At 41.2% G+C, this 17702-nt stretch overlaps 1 protein-coding gene across 3 annotated transcripts in view; it reads right to left on the bottom strand.

Moving 5' to 3' along the window:
- The window catches only part of dnmbp (dynamin binding protein), a 90479-nt gene extending 72777 nt beyond the window's left edge, over positions 1-17702 (bottom strand). For all 3 annotated transcript variants that reach the window (XM_083787901.1, XM_083787902.1, XM_083787903.1), the window contains exon 1: positions 17472-17702. The gene's annotated coding sequence lies outside the window, so the exon portion shown is untranslated. The remainder of the gene's footprint in view (positions 1-17471) is intronic.

Below are 17702 nucleotides of genomic sequence, written 5' to 3'. Positions count from 1 at the left end.
CATGAACGCAGCGTGCAATTTAGGTGAAATCTTTCACAGACTTTCCTACTAGGCTGAGGAATATATCCCACCCTTTTCACATTGTCCTGTCACCAACAGGTTTTTGGAACAAAATGCCTCATATCATCCAATTGCCATCCAAGGCGTAAGAAGAAATGGCACCCTTGTGGCTTATTGTAGTACCACTAGGAGGCCACAACCTGACCTGCTCTGGTGGAGACCTGTTCCCCGAGGGGCACTTTTTCTAGTTGTATCTGTACTTCCTTGCCGTTTATATTTTTGCCCAATAAAGTAATCAATCAATCAATCAAAACATACTAGCATATATCAGTGGAGTGATGAAGTCATTCATCCACATTATACTGTACATAACAGACCAGAGAATGGGATATTATTAACCACCACCCCTGGTCAGGTGTCCCCTCATTTTGGGCGTGTCATTATTGGTGAAAATGATTCACATTATTTCAAGAGTTTTCACAAAAAATTCTAAAATAGCCGGTCTACAAGCTCTAAAATTAGTTATACGTTGGCTTAGCTATACTTTGAATAGCAGAGGTATAAAACAGTTCACTGCAGAAGTGGTTAAAGAGAGAAGTGTGCTTTATAGTGAGTTCGTAGCAGATGAGTCAGCACAGTCTGCTCAGCCAGCTGGGCAAAAAAGAACACATTTAGCATTTATTTATTAAGTAAATGCTGTTTCACTTTCTTTCCTAAATCTGTCCCGTTCTACTGCAGATGGGCAGACTGCAAACAAACCCAATGTGCACAAAATCACAGAGCATTTCAGAAAGCATTTAGAGCAACCACTGGTTCTTCTCAACATCGATCAAGTCCCTTTTTAACACCTTAAAAAGAAAGAAAGAAAGAAAGAAAGAAAGACCTTTACTGCATAAAAAGTATAAAGAAAAAGAAAAAGACAATTTTAAAATAGCCGTTTATCACAACATTCATCTGTGGAAGTTACAGAATCAAACTAAATTGAATGCCTCACCTCTTACATTCCAAGTGCTTGTCAGTTCAGAGGGTCCCCAGTTCAAAATAAATGATTATTATTAAAATTAAAGATTCTAAACCACTGGTTTATAGGAAGAAGCAAAGACAGTCTAGTCTCCCACACTGACTCATGATGTCAGTAGGCAGGGCAGGCCTGCTGTGTGTTCCCATGGTGGAGCCAGACACCACCTGACTCCACAAGAGACATGAAACATGCTTTCTTCAGCTACAGTACAGTGCTCACTGTCCGTTATGAAATTCAGCACAAAGGTGGGAAAATATTCATTCTACTACTCTGCCACCGAAATGTGGAATGCCCAGACACCATCCATTCAATGAAGTGAATCAGACTGGCTTCTTTCAACACTGGCCTGAAAAAGCATCTGTCAGAAAACTAAAGGGGAGATGGATATTAACCCATTCTGACCTGAGATCAGATTCATACGAGGTTTCCACTGGACACACACTGGTCTGATTAACCCATTCTGACCTGAGATCAGATTCTAAAAATGTCAGTCGCTCTTCGAATTTTCAAAAATAGCAGACCTACAAGCTCGTATCGCGCCACTCGGTGGCGCGATATGAGCTTGTAGATCTGCTATTTTTAAATAGCTAAAGCATAACATGATGCTGACACCAAAATGGGTGCCCGTTCAGAATGGGTTAAATCCCCTTGAAATGAGGAGTTATACACTGCCAGCTTTTTCTTCTTTTTCTCCTCTGACAATATACTGTAGCTATTTGTATCTGTTGATGACATGTATTCATATTTTAGTATGTCTAGTATGCTCCGTTGATTAATTGAATGCATAGGACCACAATGGAAACAAGTATCCTGGACTTATTTGTGTTATCCTTTCAGCCCAAATGTTTTACTGTACCTCCGTGCTTGTTTAAAAAAAAATTACTAATAAAGTATTCAATCAATCAATAAAAAACCACTTGACATTTTGAAGCACAGTTTTTTGCGACCATAGGTTTCAGATTATGACATCACGCCTTGTGACATGTCACGCACGCCATCACATCAGTCCATCACGCCTCGTGAGACCATATATGGCCAGTACAGAATTCATTCCATATGTTGATCTGACCCCCCATGCCAAAGCGCCAGCGCTCGCCCAGCAGTCTGCCGTCACCCAGTCAGATGCGTGCACCCTCAGGGCGTCTTACTAAACTAAACAAAGAATGTTTTGAGGTGGAACCAACCCCGGCCTTCCTGAGTGTGCATGTTCTGCCCGTATTCACCAACTTTTTTCAACAAATCTTTGCATATACTGTACAGTATAGTATATATATATATTTTTTTTAAAGCAAACATTTTTAACTCAAACTTTGCTTCTGGAGGTCCCTGGCCCAAACATGTTTGAGATGGAGGGTCTGCGGCCAAGTACATAATCAATTTGGGGGTCCTTGATGCGAAAGAGTTTGACAACCACTGAGAAAGATTATTACTATGTCCTGTAACTGCATGTAGGGCTTTTTTTTACTTGACGATTCATTGGAACTCAAATAGTCCCAATTAACGATTGAATTGTGATTCTGTCGTTGGACAATGTTGGAACATTTATGAATTAAAAATTACATATCTGACTAGGATTATGTAATAATTGACAGGCCTATCTGCATGTTGGAGACACTGCTCCAAAAATGGTAGGGATCGGGTTAAAAGCAGAGGAGCAATTTCCCCACGGGGAATAAATAAAGTACTTAACTTCACTTAATTGTAACCCTATAACCCAAAAAAAAAGAACAGCCCCAGGTGGCTCACGCGTGTTAAGAGTGCATACCACTGTCTGTTACCACGTGAATAATGCTGTAGTCCTTCACACTGCTGGCCCAGGTTCAAGTTTAACCCGAGGCCCTTTGCTGCATGTCAACCTCTTCTCTCTGTCTCTGTCTCTCTCTCTGGGTCTCTCTCTCTCTCTCTCTCTCTCCCTCTCTCTTTAATAAAAAAAAGAACGGAAGGAAAAGAAGGCTAACGATCCTGATTTCTGAGGAGCAAGCAAATTGTCCTTGATTTGTTTTCCTCACTTTTCAATACTTGTGAAATGTGGTCATGCTCACAAGGTCTGAGGAAAATGTGGTCCACACACACACACACACACACACACACACACACACACACACACACACACACACACACACACACACACACACACACAGTCACATGATGTCACACACACACACACACACACACACACACACACACACACACACACACACACACACACACACACACACACACACACACACACACACACACACAGTCACACACAGAGAAAGAATGTTTTCTCATTCCTCTCTCCCTGACGTGCATGTATTGAATATTAATGCCGTTGGTTCACATGTCGCTCACAAAGGGTGGAGCTGCTCTTTTGTAGTGCTAGAAAGTAACTAAGTAGATTTAGTGCTTAAGTACCTATGTTTTGAAGAATTTTTACTTTAGTGGAGCATTTCCAATTTGCAATACTTTTATATCTACTCAACTACTTCTCAGAGGCAAATATTTAACTTTTTACTCCACTATAATTATGTGAAAGCTTTAGTAACTAGTTACTTTGTAGATCTTGATTATTATTACAAAAACAAGCATGAACCACTTCAGCCCCACTTGAAAATTGTCAATCTACAAGCTCATTGCGACGCGTTGTGAGATAAGCTTGTAGATCGGCCATTTTCAAAAGATTATATGTATATGTTTTAAAAACTTGTGAAATGGTACATTTCTGCATAATGACTAGCCGACTTCAAGTACATTGTAGGAATACCAAACTTTTACGAGTAACAGACTCAACAGAGTATTTCTGTTTAGAGCACTTCTTCCATCACTGCTCTTTTGTATCAACATTTCCACACAGAGGACGACCAATCCCCAGCTGGCCGGGTCCCTGCTCAAAGCTGGCCCCGCCTCCGTCGCCAAGGAGACTGGGAAGTGTTTGCGAGGCGGAGGGGAGGGAGGGGGGGGGGGGTTCCCTGAGACCCCAGAGGTGAGGTGAGGATGATGATGAGGTGATGAATGATGAAAATCAGAGTTGCTTTTTTTTTCATTTTCTAAAGTGTAGTTGGTCTTGTTTCTAAAGTGTAGTTGGTCTTGTTTCTAAAGTGTAGTTGGTCTTGTTTCTAACGTGTAGTTGGTCTTGTTTCTAACGTGTAGTTGGTCTTGTTTCTAAAGTGTAGTTGGTCTTGTTTCTAACGTGTAGTTGGTCTTGTTTCTAAAGTGTAGTTGGTCTTGTTTCTAAAGTGTAGTTGGTCTTGTTTCTAAAGTGTAGTTGGTCTTGTTTCTAAAGTGTAGTTGGTCTTGTTTCTAACGTGTAGTTGGTCTTGTTTCTAACGTGTAGTTGGTCTTGTTTCTAAAGTGTAGTTGGTCTTGTTTCTAACGTGTAGTTGGTCTTGTTTCTAAAGTGTAGTTGGTCTTGTTTCTAAAGTGTAGTTGGTCTTGTTTCTAACGTGTAGTTGGTCTTGTTTCTAACGTGTAGTTGGTCTTGTTTCTAAAGTGTAGTTGGTCTTGTTTCTAACGTGTAGTTGGTCTTGTTTAGGGATGCGCCGATCCGATACTCGTATCGGAGATCGGCGCCGATCCAGGCTAAAATTCTAGATCGGGAATCGGTGGCAATGGGCCGATCCATTATCCGATCCAGTCAGATGCCGCTCCGTTCTCCCGTTGGAACTTGAGACATGCTCCTTCCCAGTGCGCACACACAGTCAAACAGCCCCCTCGCTCCCTCAGCCCTCTCCCTCCTGATCCTCGAGGGAGAGGAGGGGCTCGGGCTGCGCTCAGTCACTGTGCACTACACTTGTCTGTCTCGTTCTGTCACTTCTGTCCCGGGTGTCCCCCCGCTGTGTTCTTAACTTTTTTAGCAGGTCGCTCGTATTTCTTTATGTAAGATAAAGAATCCGATGAACACGGAGAGCCAAAGAGGACAGTTGCCAAAGCCTCCATTAAATTACATCCTACTTGTTGTTGCTGTTCCTCATGTTAGCGATAGCTGCTAAAGCTATCAACAGTAGCCTACCTACACAACATTGCTAGGCTAGCAAGCTAACGTTGCAGCAAAGGGATCGTTGGTGTGTGTGTGTGTGTGTGTGTGTGTGTGTGTGCGTGCGTGCGTGCGGGGATTCCGAATATTAAAATAATAATAGTAGTTTGAGTATGCTGGCCCACAGTAGCTACAGAATGTGCGTAGGGAGAGGGAACATATGGGGCTAATGCTGGCAATGATGCATTGAATAATATCTGAATAGAACATTAACTAGAGTTATAAAAGGAATAGAAACCAAAATGATGTGGTTGACTATCGTCAGAAATAAATTAAATTGTGGTTGTGCTTTACAACTTTCCTTTTATGTGTAGGCCTAGCTGGTTTATAATCCATAGTATTGAGTTTGTGCTTAAAATGTACTGTAAATTCTACAAACTGTTAATAAATATTTCAATCAATCAAAAAACTATGTATAATAATAATAATAATAATAATATACATAGTAACTATGGATTATAAACCTAAAATAATAATTATTATAATAATTATAGGCATAATATTATTATGCATAGTAACTATGGATTATAAACCAAAAATAATAATTATAGGCATAATAATAATAAAAACCCCTAGTGGCCAAAGACGTAATCTGCGTATTAAATCAATAAAAACTATGAAAGTGCATAATACTGCACAGCTTTTATTTGTACTTAGAATGTTAAACCCTCAGAAATCGCCGTGGTTGACCAATATTATTAATCCACGTGTTAATAATATATTATATTTTTATATATAATATAATATATATAATAATGTATTAAATACATTACATTATACATTAGACATAGGGTATCGGATCGGTACTCTGGATCGGCAGATACTGGACCCCCATGTATCGGAATCGGTATCGAATGCCAAAAAGCCGGATCGGTGCATCCCTAGTCTTGTTTCTAAAGTGTAGTTGGTCTTGTTTCTAAAGTGTAGTTGGTCTTGTTTCTAACGTGTAGTTGGTCTTGTTTCTAACGTGTAGTTGGTCTTGTTTCTAAAGTGTAGTTGGTCTTGTTTCTAAAGTGTAGTTGGTCTTGTTTCTAAAGTGTAGTTGGTCTTGTTTCTAAAGTGTAGTTGGTCTTGTTTCTAAAGTGTAGTTGGTCTTGTTTCTAAAGTGTAGTTGGTCTTGTTTCTAAAGTGTAGTTGGTCTTGTTTCTAAAGTGTAGTTGGTCTTGTTTCTAAAGTGTACCGGTAGTTGCTTATTTGGGCTTGCTTCCTAATGTTGTTTAAACCAGTGGTTCTCAAACATTTTTATGTCAAGGACCCCCCCACACACACACACACACATACACACACACACACACACACACACACACACCTAAAAGTGAGTTTATGGATCTGTCCACGAACACTCCACCTAAAAATATAAATAGTAGATCTACAAGCTCACAACTTGTGAGCCTGTAGATCGGCTATTTTCAAATGTCCGATGTGGCCTAGTAGTCGCTTGTTGTGGGCTTGTTTTCATGGACCTGGTTGCTTATTTATCTTGCAAAACACCGATGATGATGATGATGAAGCTCCACCGCCACGCCCACACAACGTGCGGGGCGAGGAAGAGGACGACTAATAGCTCTCATATGAGCCCCGTGGTTACGTAAGCAGTAAGCACATCATGTCTCTCTCCTGTGAGACTTCACCAAAACACATGAACTCACAGGAAAAAAAGATCCACCCTGACTCACACAACTCACTGCACCAGTGACCACTCTCCTGTTCAGTGCCCCCCCCCCCCCCATCATATTTGAACTGGGGAACCCCCAAATTATATTTGAACTGGGGACCCCCCAAATTATATTTGAACTGGGGGGACCCCCCAAATTATATTTGAACTGGGGACCCCCCAAATTATATTTGAACTGGGGACCCCCCAAATTAAATTTGAACCGGGGACCCCCCCCCCAAAAATAATCATATTTGAACTGGGGACCCCCCAAACAATAATCATATTTGAACTGGGGACCCCCCCCCCCCCAAAGGCCAAAATGATCATATTTAAACAAGGGATCCCCCAACATGATCCTATATGAATCCGCCAAAAGAAAATAATTACATCATTTGAACAGAAAAAGACCCAGTCCACCACACTCGGATCACTGCGACGGTATACATACGACGGCAACCCGACAAGACACTTTGATTCAGGATGTGTGTTTGACCTACATAGTCAGCCTGTGATATTACAGCATCCATCCAGAGGTAAACAAGCATTTACAACCGCCAGGACATGGGACAACTACACTGACGAAAGGACAACATCCGTAGGAGCAATGCATTTTCATCAAAATATGTTACGGTTACCTCCAGTGACTGGGTCATAACCAGGGAGGAAGCATCAGTGAATCCATGGTATGAGACTTGGCCACGTCAGGCTACTGTCTCACACGGTGCAATAATGATGCTCTTACACGTGTGCCATGCCCAGAATGGGGATACTATAGTGTTTATGTTGTTATTGAGTATCTACGGAGCAGATTTCTCAGATGTCTCATTCCTATCATTTCCCTGTTCACATTCAGTCAGTCCCCTGGCTGCCTGCGCTTAGATACACTTGAACGTAAGCTCGGCTCGCAGAAGAATGAGAAGAATGCTGCTGTTGTTTTGTTCTGGTTATGACCTGCCAAGAACTCTGTGGAAGATTACATAATAAGGCCATAAAAAGGAGAATAAATTGAGACTTTCCCAAGCTGTAATTCACTTTAGTCGTGAATCGTGATGCAACATGGCTTGTTAGTGGATTTGTTTATTTATTTGTATTTGTTTACTATATTATATCATTACTATACTCTGATCTGTCTTCTACAATCTACGTGTATATTCTACATGTAGGGATGGGACGGTTAAATGGTTTAACCATGTGTGTCTCTAAAGGCGTAGTCATGGTCAGTGAAGAGGTGACCAGAGAGATGTGTTGTGTGAAGGTGACCACCGCAGCGTGACGTCATGTTGTAGTTTTCGGTGGTCACTTCTTCACCAAAAACTGGACTATGAAGGCCGTTTAGGACCAAATTACTTACCCAAAATTAAGTCATATCAAAACAATTACAAAATATGAACAGATAGATATAGAATATTGATGGAATAAATCAGAAGACAGCCATACAGACCATACAGACCTAACGTACTGTATGTGTTTAGGCCCACACACATACAGTGTAGGAGTGCAACTTTATTCATTGATATGACGTCATAAAACGCTTAACCGCCCACATTCCAAAACTTACAAAGAAAAAGGTTCAAATTCCCATCCCTATTATGTGATTCATCACTGCTGTGAAAACCTAATCTAGCAATTTAAACAATAAAAGGAACAAAGAATATAGTTTGATTAATCTCATCTTACCCTATATCTCCTCTGGTCTTAGAGTGAGTGCAATAGGTGATGCCTAATCAATGGATATCACAGTCCTGACGAGTCTACTTGTTTAGACATGATGAATGTGTGTGTTTGGACCAGGTGTTGATGTGTTGTGTGTCGTGTAACGTGTGCAAACTGACACACAAACGGGGTCAAATATCGCCATCATCCTCACCACTGATACGAGAAACCAGGCTCTCAATAATTCAACGTGGTGTACATGGACAGGCAGTGATCTGGGGTCTCTCTCTGGCAGGCATTTCATATCCAACGCCCTCCGCTGATGAAACATAATTAACTTGAGAGTTACGGGGGCCGTGTCTCTGTTCACAGAAAGCCTTTTAGGGGCGGAGGAGCGCTTTGGATATATCGCATTCAGAGTGCTCACGAGCCTCACGTGCAGCATTTATTTACCGATGACTGCAACGTTTGAACCTATCAACTGTGGCTGTGCATAACCATTGTGTCACCTGCTTCATTAACACAAATAGCCTAGCAGCTCTACTAGAGATGTACCATTTCCTCCTTCTCGATACCAATTCCATAACTTGCGTATCGGTCAATTCCGAGTACGGCTGCTGCGCTGCCATACCAGTGTGTGATTTAACCCATTCTGACCGGGCACCCATTTTGGTGTTGGCATCATGTTATGCTTTAGCTATTGAAAAATAGCAGATCTACAAGCTCATATCGCGCCACCGAGTGGCGCGATACGAGCTTGTAGGTCTGCTATTTTTGAAAAATCGAAGAGCGACTGACATTTTTAGAATCTGATCTCAGGTCAGAATGGGTTCATCAGACCAGTGTGTGTCCGGCGGAAACCTCGTATGAATCTGATCTCAGGTCAGAATGGGTTAAACACATCTAGGACAGTATAATCCAGACAGCTCGAAGAGTAGCCCAGGGACTTAATACCCCTTACAACTCTGAGAGTGTACACTACAAATGGAACCAAATGGACCCGGAATTGCACTGATCTAGGAATAAATGATACGGATACCAATATCAGCAGTATCGGCAGCTGTTCTGTATCGGAAACAACTCAAGTTCTATCTATGGTATTAAACATCAGGTCATAAATGACGGGGTTGTCACAGGCTCACAGCCAGACACAGCCGGGAGGATCAAACATGACATTGATGACCAGTGCTCGGTGCTGTACAATTTTCAGCTTGAAGAAGTGTTAATTTTGACAGCAAGTCAGCTCTTTTGAACGAAATGTCATTTAGTTTTAATCACATTGTTTGAGTGAAATGTTTCAGTGTATAGTCTAGTTTTAGTTGAATAAATGTACAGTTGATTTTGTCGATGAAAATGTATTTTGACGGGCCTTGAATTTTGATAGCGTCGTAATGGCTGATTTTACACTTGGTTGCATGCAGAAAATAGCTGATCTACAAGCTCAGTGACACCTTGTGAGCTTGTACAGTAGATCCATTTGTGAGACACATGCACAAAACCTACTAAAACTACTGGATCTCTTCTCCATAGATGAAATTCAATATAAGTTATTACACCCAGAACTTGCCAGGAGGGGAAAGAAGCGTACCACCTATGTAGACGTGCCGCGGGCGTGACAGCTTGGCTGACAACACTGCAGAGCTCAAGAACCTGATGTTGGATAGGAAATTGTGGAGGGCAGCGATCCAGGAATCCCGAGTCAGTGTTGGCTAGACCTCACTCTCGCAGCAACTAACTAATTACACCCTGTCATAGATGAAATTCTATTTAAGTTATTACACCCTGTCTTGATAGTTTGTTGTTGTTATTTCCTTTTCTGAATCAATTATTTCAAGAAAACATCATCAGCACCTCTCAGGTAATTGTGAGATATAATGAGGTATGTTTGCAAACTTTGCATCATTGCATTGCGAGGAAAATCACGGATTTGTCAATTAAACCAATTAACCACTTTAAACCCTGGCAAGGTCTGGCATCCCCATTTTCTGTAAATCTTTACAAAACTGCTGCCAAAAGATCTACAATCTCACAACACGGCGTGACACAATGTGCTGTGAGCTCGCATGATATTTTATTATTAGTTCTTTAGTGGTTAGGTAGTTAGGTAGTTAAGTGGCTCAGTTGACGTTGTCCTTGACTTTGTTTTCTTTAGCTGAGGATGTCAGCTCTATACTGTCGCCTCTGTTTTTGCCGTCACTCCTCAACTGACACAGACAAGCTCCCGTTTTGTCCAATCACAATGAGCAGTTCATCAGTCACGAGCAGTGTTGCCATTTCGTGAGAGAAACAAGCAGACAGCTGACAAACAAGTCTAAAAGAAGAAGACTACCAGGCCACATGATCACTCACACAGGGGGTTCCCCTGCAAACCACTTTATCCCTAAATAAACATGGATGGGCTATTTGAAAATAGCAGATTTACAACCTGCTATTTTCCAGAGATCTTGAAAAAGTTAAATATTTTGAATATTTTAGAAACATTTTAACAACACAAATCTTGTGTTGTTATAATATGTTTAGATGGGCGTCCACAGGGAAATACATATTATTATTCTGGGGGTTCCTTGACATGAAAATGTTTGAGAACCACTCGTTTAAACACATTCTGACCTGAGATCAGATTCATACGAGGTTTCCGCCGGACACACACTGGTCTGATGAACCCATTCTGACCTGAGATCAGATTCTAAAAATGTCAGTCGCTCTTCGATTTTTCAAAAATAGCAGACCTACAAGCTCGTATCGCGCCACTCGGTGGCGCGATATGAGCTTGTAGATCTGCTATTTTTCAATAGATAAAGCATAACATGATGCTAACACCAAAATGGGTGCCCGGTCAGAACACTTTAGGAACAAGCCCAAAAAAACGCAACCCGCAACTACCAACAGTAACACAAGCTGTACAAGCAGCTGTACAGAAAAACAAGGTCAAGGTCACTTATAATAAGCAGATATGGCAAGTTTGGCAACACTCTTCATCACTAGCACATTGCTGTCCGTGAGATACTACAGCTAATTTCAACAAAAGATGGGATAATTTAAAGTAATGTTTATGTGGTCATCATACTCTCACAAATGAACTATAATGGGTCTCGTTTACAGTCAGACAGTAGCTATTGTGAACTGTGACAATGTGAAACGCCATTATGAAGCCAAATGCGTCTATTTTGAGCAGCATTGTGTCCCAAGCTGTCTAGTCAGCTGGCAATATCCAGCACAACATCCAAGCAGAATCTCGGTCAAATCCAACAGCACGCACTGAAGCTCAATGTACTGTATACATCGACCATCACCCGCTGGGGTGATCTTCAAGCCAACAACATCATGCACGTGCACGATGACGCTAGTATGTCACAGGGACATGCCCCCAATCCAATCCGTGACGCTGAGTCAGAGTGCCACGCAAGGAGGCACTGGGTCACATTTTTCTAGTCTTTGTTATGACCCCCGACCTCCAAATCTCAGGGCGGACACTGTAACCTCTCAAGGCCACTGAGCTGGTCACGCTCACGGTACGGTGTACAGCAGTGTTGATTTTGACCGCAAATTTAGTCAAAGTCATCTTTTGAGTCAAACTGAATTTAGTTGAAGTCATATTTTAGTCATCTGAAATGTTTTAATGTTAGTTTGTAATAGTCGACTAAATATCACACGATTTTTGCTGAAAATAGTTGATTTTGTATTTCGACGATGCCTTGATGGCATCGTAATGGTTGATTTTACACTTGGTTGCATGAAAATAGACAATCTACAAGCTCACAATGAGATTGTAGAGCAGCTATTTTCAGCATGCAACTAAATATGAAATGACTTGTCTTTTAGTTCTACTGGATCTCTTCTCCACTAGTTCCTCATTTTCGTCTAGTTTTTATTTGTTGACAAAATCGTCAATATATTCAGTCATAGTCATCACAACTTTGTTTTTATTTTTTGTTTAATTTCCGTCAGTGAAAAAAGGTAGTCAACAAACATTTTTCGTTTTAGTCGACGAAATCAACACTACAGTACAGTACAGCAACCGTTTGATGACCTGTATCCTCACTATCCTGTTTTGGCATGCATACTTCATTGACGGGAGCCCCCCAGCAGACTGCTATATATCAGGGCGGCTGTGGCTCAGGAGGTAGACCAGGTCGTCCAATGATCACTGGGTCGGCGGTTTGAATCCCGGCTCCTCCGGTCCAGTGTCCTTGGGCAAGACACTGAACCCTACATTGCCTCCAATGAATCGGTTGGTGTGAGCTTGCCACCATTGGTGTGTGAATGTAGCAAGTGGGGACGCTGGCGTCGACTGTTCGCCACTTCACCTCCCAATGTATGAATGAATGAACCATTGTAAAGCGCTTTGAGCACTTGGAAAAGCGCTATAAAAATGCAATTAATTATTATTATTAGCCTAGCCTACCCCAAAAACTTAAACCGATCTACAAGATCAACCAAGAGCTTACTATGTGCTGGTTTTGCCCAATGTTCGCCCCAGGATAGGAACGCTAGGGTTCACATGGACATGGTTAAACAATAGACCTTTTAATCGACATCACAAAGAGCGTGGAAGAGAGAGAGAGAATGTTGTTTAGCATCCTTTGTAATATGCCAGCCTCCACAATGGCTGACTTGATTGGAACCTGAAAACCAAGGCCAAATTAGCCACTGGACCAGTGGGGCCGTGGCCCAGAGGCCCTTGGTTCTCAGGGGCCCTTCGGGGGAAACTGGACCCCACGGTACTGGCCACTGATTTTGTTAAATTTAGGTAAAAATCATGATAAAAACAAAAAGATTTCACGTGCACGTGTGCTATGGGGCCTCCCAAATAATTACTGGCAAACGGGCCCTCGTGGGGGTTAATCCGTCCCTGCTGAAAACTCTTGTTTTCAGCAAACTCTTGTTTTCAGCAGGGATCCTTGGAGGGTTCCCAGGGGGTTCCCACTAAAAGTAGTCATTGTAGCATCACAATCATTTTAACCATGTAGTGCGTAATGTATCCATTTACATGCTGGCTATTCAAAAATAGCAGATCTACAAGCTGAACGATAGCTATTGAAATAAAAATAGCTATTTATTGAAATATTTATTGTAATATTGAAATATTTATCCATATCTCATATCTAGTCCCAGAATATGCAAGTAAAATAAAAAGTTTAAAAACATATGTGTTAAAATGAACGGTAATCCAATTTTTACCTATCACGATTAACTTTTCGGGCAAGTGGTTCATGACCTTTGGGCAAGTAGAACATGACCTGTACTTGCCTGACGGGCAAGTGCCTCTGAGACCTTAGTGTCAACCCCTGATAATGGATATTTTAATGGCATGTCATGACCAGCAGGGAGGGGTTCAACTAGGGTCTTAGTTGACAGAGACTGACTTCAACACAAGGCGAGTCACAGTTCTCCTAGTACCTCAAAAGAGAGTGGAAAGAGGCCTGCAGTGCTGAACAGAGAAAGAAATGTATGTATTCAATGATTAAACGCGACAATGTTACTTCAGATTTGGAACTTTTTACCATCCTGTACCGTACGTACCACCTCTGTGTGGTAGTGCTGCACGATTAATCGAAAGAAGATCGCGATCTAGACTCAGACAGCTATGCTATCTCATTTCTAAATTTGAGCAAGAATCGTGCAGCACTAGTTGGCTGTCATGGAAAAAATGAGAATCGCGATCTCAATTCTAGCAAAAATCGTGTAGCACTAGCGTGATTGATTAGAGAACCGCCATAAGAAAGAGCAATGCATGCTTCTTTAACCACTTGCTCAAATAAAAACAGAACATACTCTAAAGAACTGGTACAAAGGAGAACTGAAATGCTTGCTAAAGATTAGTTTCAACCAGCCAAATGATTGCACCAAAACCACAGGAAGCCTTAGTTTCAATCACTGTTGAAATGACAAGACTGACAAATCTCAGCTGTTTGTCTTTGCTGAGGCTTGGCCGTTACAAACCTCCACTGCCATAGAGGGGTGTGAAGCCTCTCATTAGGCTATCGTGCTGAATGAAGAGTGTCTTCTCGATTACTACTGAGCTTTATACATAATTATAAGAAAAGAAGGCACTTGTTTTAGTGATGCAAATTATCGATTAATTAATTCATTGATGATAACCTGATCGATCGATTAACTGGTTAGTTTAAAAGCAGCGTTTCTTTTTAATCAAATATTGATTTAACCGTTTGAGATACAGCCCTAGGTTATGGCATATTTTATGAGGAATAAAACGAAATGAAAAGTGCACTGTCTTGTCCGTCACATCACATGCAGAAGCAGAGACGTTTCTGTGGCTACCAAGGTGGGGGTTCTTTTTTAACCGGGCGGCCCACATGTGCGTTCAGACAGCATTACCGTCCAATTGATAGAACCAACCGCAGAATTTCTTAATGACGATGAATCGATTTCCGATGAATTGTTAACATCCATAACTTGTTTGACGCTTAACACCCAATCTGTAATTTGTTTATATATGCCTATATGAGGTATATTGATTCACATACATAAACGTGAGGAAAATAACCATTCCGGTGCTCCTCAAAACAATGAAAATATTGGAAATATAGGCCTTGTTTTACCAGTGTACTGTAAACAAACCATTTACAGTATCAGCAACACTGGGCTGCCCTGTGTTTACATTGTGATTACAGACTTTAATGAGAGAACAATCCTGACCTGAGGTCAAGTGGCTTGCTATACTTATTCATGACAGAGCACAAAGTTCTATTAATATACAGTCTGTTACACAATAGTTAGCATAAAGAAGATATCCTTTTATAGCACAGAGTGTCTAGCCATCTACAAGTGGGTCTGTCTGTCTTGTGTGTGAGTCTCTTCTGTGTGTGGAGACCACAGGGCCCATCAGTCCCGTTCACAATACCACTAGGTAGCATAATAATAATCTTAAGTACCAGGTCTTGGCCACTCAAAATAGCTAAACATCATTGGCCACGCCTCCAGGTCTTAAGTTAAGTAATAAGACCTATTACTTATGACACACAAAATACGGTCCATAGAGTCATAGCACGTCGCCGGGCGATGCGCTTAGGCCCCTGTCACAATTACTACATAATCGCAGGCCTAATCGCAATTATTTGACATAATCGCAATTATTTTTGCATAATCATCAATCGTTGCCACTTTCCAGGTTGAAAAATGTCCATACATTTTCAAAAATAGCAGATCTACAAGCTTACAACACGTCACTTGATCTAAAAGCTTACAACACGTCACAAAGTTAGTGTTGTACACGTGTTGTAAGCTTACAAGCTTGTACATTTTTGCTTACAAGTTTGTAAATTTTTGGAAAGAAACAAATTAAATTAAATTTAAATGTGTCAGTGATTTAAAGTTTTAGATTTCAGTTATTTCTCATATCTGCCCTGCGGGATTTGTGACAACGAAGCCTAAAAGGCAAACAGAAATACAAATTGTATGTTCCAATGTTCAATTTAAAAACAAAACACAATTAAATCGTTAATCGCAATTAATTGTGTGACAATGAATCGTCAACTTAAATGTGTAATCGTGACAGCCCTAGATGCGTTATCATTACTCTATTTTCAGTCGAGACAACCAAGTATCACCCTTGACCTTGACGCAACAACACATGACCCAGAAGGTCACGTATAGCGCTTCCCAGCCATCAGTGGAGACACATCATGCCCTGTTGAGTCATTGCACACACTGTTTGAGACAGTACATTTGAATGCAACCCATGTGTTAGTATAAGAATAGTAACTGTATGATCTGTCAAGAGTCAAGACAGATTCCGCCAACGGGTTCTCCGATTGGTAAGGGTATAGTTTATAGTATATATAGACTAAAGAACAGTAGTCAACTCCACTGCTCCTCTAATGCAGTGGTTCTCAAACTGGGACCACCAGGAGGTAAAAAGCTACACCTCATCTGTGGAACTGAGTCAAACAAAATGCAATGCCTAATTCCAAGTGCTTGTTCAAATATGACTATTTTGGCCTGTACAGTTTGAGAACCAAATGCTCTAATGTATAATGATGTACAGTATAGTCATAACACTGAGCATAGTATGGTGCATAGCATCCTGAGTGGAATGCATGGATAAACAACTCACCGCGCTCACAGATGAAACAAACGATGGATTCACGTACGTCGCGACTAGCGAGGCTGATCAGTGACTGGAGTGGAAACTGGAAAGGTCGCTAGTCTGATTCCAGCCCGACACTAAGTTGTTCCAATGTGCATGTCAATTTATTCCACAAACCTGGTGGCTGGTAGTACATCTATAGTCCCCTCCCTGCACCAACTCTGCCCTTGAGCAAGGCACTGAGCCCTAAAAAGAATGTGCCTGAACCTGAGCTCTCATGCAGTGGTTCTCCATGTGGGGACCCCCAGGAGTCATTGAGGGGGTTCCAGGAAATGAAAATTCATGGAATACATGAAATGTTAGCCTTGGACCAACTATCATAGATGTATTTTTTTTTATTGAGTCTGACTTATTAATCCAGTCTGATAAAAGTCAGACTTGATAAAAAACACACGTCTTCTTTATCCAAGGCTAATGAAATGTAGGTAATCAGTAATCAGTTCACAGCCATTCTAGGGCTAATAAGGAAAGTGGGCCTATGTGTAGCAAAGCTGTGTGCATATAAGTGTATCATGTGTACTGTATAGGACAGACATAAATACACATTTCAATGACCTTGTGTGAATTTACTATAAAGTGATTATCATCTTATTTTCCAATCACATTATGTGTGGAGTTCCATTCATAATGTCCACCACAGAGTTCTAGCTGCAACTGTTAGTAAACTCTGGAAAATATACATACGCCCAAAAACCACTGTCAGTATAGTCTATAGCTGTCAGTCCTTCACCATTTGGTTTTCAAAAAGAGCTATACAAACAGGCTACTTCATGTGTAAACAGGTGGGGGAGAGGAAACTAGTGCTGTCTTGTTTAACAGTCTGTTAACTAGTAGGTAGTGGTACATTCATTTGTTCAAAGAAAAAACCTGAAGTTTCCAATGTGTCTCTTTCCAGTGATCGGGATGGAAGTCCCCCCCCCCCCCCGTCATGGGAATGTGCTTTTTTTTACGCCTTCCCTAAGCAAAAAAAACATCAAAACACCAAAATATGACATTATTCGTATGTGTTTCTTACCTGTTTAGAGCCGTTTAGAGTGGAACAAATGCATGGATCCGTTAGAATCACCCATGAATCATATCCAACTTTTTACGTGTGGTGATGTGGGACTTTCCTTTCTGGAGTGCGCAGCATCAAATCAGACTCATCCCAGTCCATACAGATGTAAACACGTTCATTTTCCCAGCTAGGAACTTATTGTTAGCGTTGTTTTATTGAGCTGTTATGAAGTAAAAGTGTTGTTTAGTG

The sequence above is a fragment of the Protomyctophum parallelum genome (genome assembly GCF_964188405.1).
Source record: "Protomyctophum parallelum genome assembly, chromosome: 17".
Taxonomy (NCBI): Eukaryota; Metazoa; Chordata; class Actinopteri; order Myctophiformes; family Myctophidae; genus Protomyctophum; species Protomyctophum parallelum.
The sequence above is the reverse complement of the archived record's forward strand: the minus strand, read 5'-3'. Positions and strand labels throughout refer to the sequence as shown.